At 42.6% G+C, this 5,276-nt stretch overlaps 1 pseudogene; it reads right to left on the bottom strand.

Annotated features, from left to right (window-relative positions):
• Window positions 1-289: 289 nt before the first annotated feature.
• On the bottom strand, window positions 290-1,209 carry LOC112306470 (small ribosomal subunit protein uS5 pseudogene; annotated as a pseudogene).
• Window positions 1,210-5,276: the final 4,067 nt, after the last annotated feature.

Here is a 5,276-nt window from a genome sequence, read left to right as displayed (position 1 = left end):
TGTCCTGAATTATAACACTCAAATTAGAATTTATATCACCTTAATTTTAATAACATACCAAAACTTTGTTCCTTTACATTTCTGTTTTTACCTTTTGTGATTGCCATATGTCATAAAATTACATTTTTATACAGTGTGTGCCCCAGAACATAAACTAATAATTCTTTTAAATGCGTTAGCCTCTTAATTATGTAGAAAACAAATTTCGGAGTTATAAACCAAAGTTATAATACTAGCTTTTAGACTAGAAATTATTATTATTATTATTATTATTATTATTATTATTTTAACAGGCTTAATTCACTTTATTTTCCTTGTACAAAAACTATGTGGTGGCCACAGCTGGAGCCTGGGTCCTCTGCACAGAAACCCTGGTGTGAGTCTTTACAAGATGGTCGGTGAATTCCTGGTAGGGAGACTTGGTGAACACAGTCTCTTTCCAGAGGTCGGGGGTGAGACAGCTGTAGGTCTTAGAGACGGCATCAAAGGTGGCCTTGGCAAAGTTGCCCAGGGTAGCAGTGCAGCCCCTGGCTGAGGTGTAGCAGTCATCAATACCAGCCATCATCAGCAGCTTTTTGGGCACAGGGGCCGAGACGATGCCAGTGCCCCTGGGTGCAGGGATGAGGCGCACCAGCACAGAGCCGCAGTGCCCAGTCACCTTACAAGGGACGGTGTGAGGCTTGCCGATCTTGTTCCCCCAGTAGCCTCACCGCACAGGGACAATGGAGAGCTTGGCCAGGATGATGGCCCCGCGGATGGCAGTGGCTACTTCCTTTGAGCACTTAACACCCAGACCAACGTGCCCATTGTAGTCCCCAATGGCGACAAAAGCCTTGAACCGGGTCCTCTGGCCTGCACGTGTCTGCTTTTGCACGGGCATAATCTTCAAAACCTCGTCCTTGAGGGATGCCCCCAAGAAAAAGTCAATGATCTCAGATTTTTTAATAGGCAGAGAAAAGAGATTTCTTCCAAGGACTTGATTTTCATGTCCTTGACCAGGAGGCCCAACTTGGTGACGGGGATCCACTCCTTATCCTCGGCCTTCCCTCCGCGAGCTCCACGGCCTCGACCCGGACCCCGACTCCGACCCCGGCCTCGACCTCGGCCCCGGAAGCCACCGCTGCCTCCCATTCCAGGGCCCCCAGGGCCCCCAGGGCCTCCCGGCCCTCCCGCAGCACCAGCGTCATCCGCCATTTGGTGTTCCTTGGGGAAAAAAAGTAGAAATTATTTTTTATTCATTAATTTTAAAGGTCGGGGGAGAAACATTGATTTATGCATCCATTTATTTATGCATTCATTGGTTGCTTCTCGTATGTGCCCTGACCAGGGATCAAACCGGCAACCTCAGAGTATCAGGAGGACGTTACAACCAACTTAGCTACTGAGCCAGGGCTTAGAAATTTTTTTAAAAATTGTGTTAGTCTCTTAAATAGTGTAGAAAACAAAAAGTGGAGTTATAAACCATTGTAATAATACTAGCTTTTATTGTTACATTTACTTTGATTGAGATATTTATTTTTCCATATGGCTTTGAGTTATTCTCTAAAGTCCTTTCATTTCACCCTGCAAGACACCCCCTCTTGTCCTCGAAAGGTTCCAATGAGAAATCTCCTGATAATGTTATTGAGGATTCCTTGTGTGTGACAAGTCACTTCTCCTCGCTCTTTTCAAGAGTCTTTGTCTTTATCTTTCTTTTTCAAAAGTTTTATTACAGTATGTCTCTTTGAGTTCACCATAGTGGATTTAATGAGCTTCTTAGATGTTTATACTCGTGTCTTTCCATAAACTTGGGAAATTTTCAGGCATTTTTCTTCAAATATTCTCTCTCTCCTCTTATTTTGGGACTCCCTAATGCCTATGTTGCTCGGCCTAATGGTAGCCAATAGGTCTCTTAGGCACTGTTCACTTTTCTTCACTCTTTTTTAGTATTCCTCACACTTGATCATTTCCAATGTCCTATCTACAGGTTCACTGATTCTTCTGCCTGCTCAAATTTGCATTTAAATCCCTCTAGTGAGATTTTTCATTGCAGTTATTGTAGTTTTCAGCTCTAGAATGATTTTTGTTTACTTTATAGGTTGTCTCACTCTTTATTGACATTTCCATTTTGTTTATAAAGTCTTTTCTGACTTTTTTTCACATCATCCTATAGTTTTGCGTATCTTTGACAGTTGTTTTGAAGTCTTTGTCTAGTATATCTGCCATCAGATCATTTCCAAGAACAGTTTCTGTTTATTTTTTTCCTTTGAATGGGCCATACTTTACTGTTTCTTTGTATGTCTTGTGATTTTTTTTGTTGAAACTCTACATTTGAATCTAATACTGTCATAAGTCTGGATATGAGATTATGTCCCTTCCCAAGAGTTGGCTATTTTTTTTTTGTTATTGTTTTCATTCATTGTTTTGTCTTTTTGGTTGTTGTAAGCTGTCTCTGTGCCAAGGGTCAGCCTAAGGTATAACTTAAGGTCTTTTCAGAGCCATTTTCTGAGCATGCACAGTCACTTTCTAGTTTTCCCCATATGTGTAGTTGTTTTTGAATGCCCTGTTCTTTAATATATGCTCCCAATGAGAGAAATGAAAGGGGAGAAGAGAAAAATTGAGGGAGAAAGAGAGGGTACTGGCCCTTTAATCCCCTGGAAGTCACCTCAACTGGAGGGGAGGGGTTTGCAACAATGGGAGGAGGTGCAACTACAATGGCTCCTGCCTCTTTGAACCTCAGTGATCAGAGCACATATTTCTGATATCTGGAGGATGGGGTCCGTTATACCCACCCTGGTTTGCACAAGCTGCATGTAAGCTGCTCCAGGAACACATGCACTAAGAGTTGAAATTGACTGAAATTAACCTTGATTTACATCCAAGTTTCAGTAGATTGAAGAGTTCTAAGATAGTTACATCAGACTGATTTTGCTAGTGCAATTATTGTCTGGGTGGGGAGAGAGATTCCTGGTGCTTTCCACCATATTCCCAGAATCCTCTTTACCTGGGGAGGTTGTTAAATTCTCAATACCCACCCCATACCAACTGAGTCAGAATCTCTGGGGTCAGACCCAGTCATCAGTATTAGCTCTGCAGGAAATTCCAGAATACAGCCAAATGTCAGAGCCAGTGCTTTATGCCTCTTACAACTAAGAGAGAGGTATAACTCCTATGGGGTACTTTGGATTTTGGAGATGATATCCCACACATGAGGGTATCTAGCTGCCTCCCATTTTCCCGGTAAATATAAAAGCTATGAGTTTCCAGTAGGGCACTGGACAAGAGAAAGCTCCCCAGTTGGTAAATTGTCCTGCCACTGGATCTCTTCTGACCAATTACATCTTACATAATCCAGAGGGTCTGAAATGGACTGTGATGATGAATGAAACTGTGGCTAGCCTTGATAGGGAACTTACAGGAGGCCCAACTGAATTCCAGAGTGAGGAAATGTCCCTTGAGCAGATGACTATCATTTTCTTTTAAGCAGGAGTTCCTAAATATTTCCCCCCCTCCTTCTTCCTTGTCTCTCATTGTTGACTTTATAGTGTTTGGGTGTGAGCTGAATTTTATTATTAATTTTACAGATTGCAGAATAGTCAGATGGGCTTTCTAAGGAACCAAAAGAGAATCTGGAGTAGTAGTAGACTGTGAGAAGCCTGGCCCTCGGGCATTATCTGTGAATTCTATGATCTGCTATTAGGAGGTGGGGATGTGCTACAGTAGTGCCTAATGTTTTGGGATTCTGGTAGCAGGGCACATTTTACATATGTGGGAGGAAATTATTGATAGCCAGACAGCTCTAAGTGGAAAGTGGTAGACATTTTCAGAGGCATCTGCCCAGCTCACAGCAATAGACCCTTGTCTGAGAAACTGCCCCCTAGTATAATCCACCCCCCAGTAAACCTACCTAATGGCACAGCTGCTAGGAGCATGAGTGAATGCTGTGCCATTTGGGTTTCCTTCTCCAGGAATTTAGAGTCCTGAAGGAAGAAAGCCTGAGCCTGGAGGTAGTTGGAAATGGGTCATTTTGGCAGACCTCCAGGGGAATTTCCTAATTTTCTGCTGTTGAAGCCCTTGAACTTCCCTGGCACTTACTCATGGGCTGATTGTAGGGATGTGCACAACTAAAATTTTACACAACTAACTCCTAAAAAAGAAAGATGAAAAGGAAAAAATGATCTGATTTCTAGTGTTTGCTGATTCCCATGGTGTAAATACTCCCACAATGGCCGGTACCAGGCTACCACAGTGAAGTCACTGAACAGGGAGCTGGGCAGCATTGTGTACAACAGGCTCTCACGGGTTGTCAGCTCTGCTTATGTTCAGTGGAACTCTCCAGTAGCCTCCCAGTAACCTCTCTTTTGGGTTTAGATAACTCAAGGGGGATGTCTGTTCCTTGCAACCAAAATATCTTTAACAAAACTCCTAGCTACCATAACCCCCTTTTATTCTGAACAGTTAGAGTCAATTCACTCAAAGTGTATTCTAACTTTGGCTGATTTTCCATAGCCCCATACTTTAAATATTTGTAGCTATTTTCATTTATATATAAAATTCATATCTGTTTCTACAAATGGGTAGTCTTCACCAGGTCCAGATTTTGTTTTTAATCACTGCGGTTGCTTAGAATAACTTATTTTCAGAAATTCCTGCCCTCAGTGTCCAGTACAGTGAAATGCTCTATCTGTTTTTCTTAACTGTGAATGTTACAGGAAGACTAAGGAGTGAGTTACAAGCTTTTGATACTCATCAGGGACTATTTCTAAGGTAGAGATCAGTGGGTATTATGCATATTGGCTCTCCCACATTTTTTAAATGAAGTTCAAGGAAATTTTACGCCAGAGTTTCTCAAGCTCATCACATTTTGAGACAGACAGTGCTTTGTCATGGGGGCTTTCCTGTACATTTTGGGATGTTTAGCAGCATCCCTGGTCTCTACCAGTAGATGTGAGTAGCAACCTCCCCCACCCAAGTTGTGACAACCAACAATATCTTCAGACATTGCCAAATATCCCTGGGGTCAGGGTAGGGGCTGGGGAGTGGAGGTGAAAAATCATGCTGGTGGAGAGCCACTGCCCTACACTGACATAGCAGCTTTGTCTCATGTATCACTGACCCTAAGCAGCACCGAACCTTACGCAGCACTGAGCCTGGTTATGTACCAGGTTAGACCCTGAAGCTCAGGCTGCACCTCCTGAGTGCCTATACTATAGGAGGAAAAGTTCCAGTTGCCAGATATAAAAGTATCTGAGCCCATAATCAAAATTTTGTTTAATTTTAATTAAAAAAGCACTTCT

This window comes from Desmodus rotundus, chromosome 1 (assembly GCF_022682495.2).
Source record: "Desmodus rotundus isolate HL8 chromosome 1, HLdesRot8A.1, whole genome shotgun sequence".
Classification (NCBI taxonomy): domain Eukaryota; kingdom Metazoa; phylum Chordata; class Mammalia; order Chiroptera; family Phyllostomidae; genus Desmodus; species Desmodus rotundus.
Note: the sequence above shows the minus strand (reverse complement) of the source record. Positions and strands in the feature narration are given on the sequence as shown.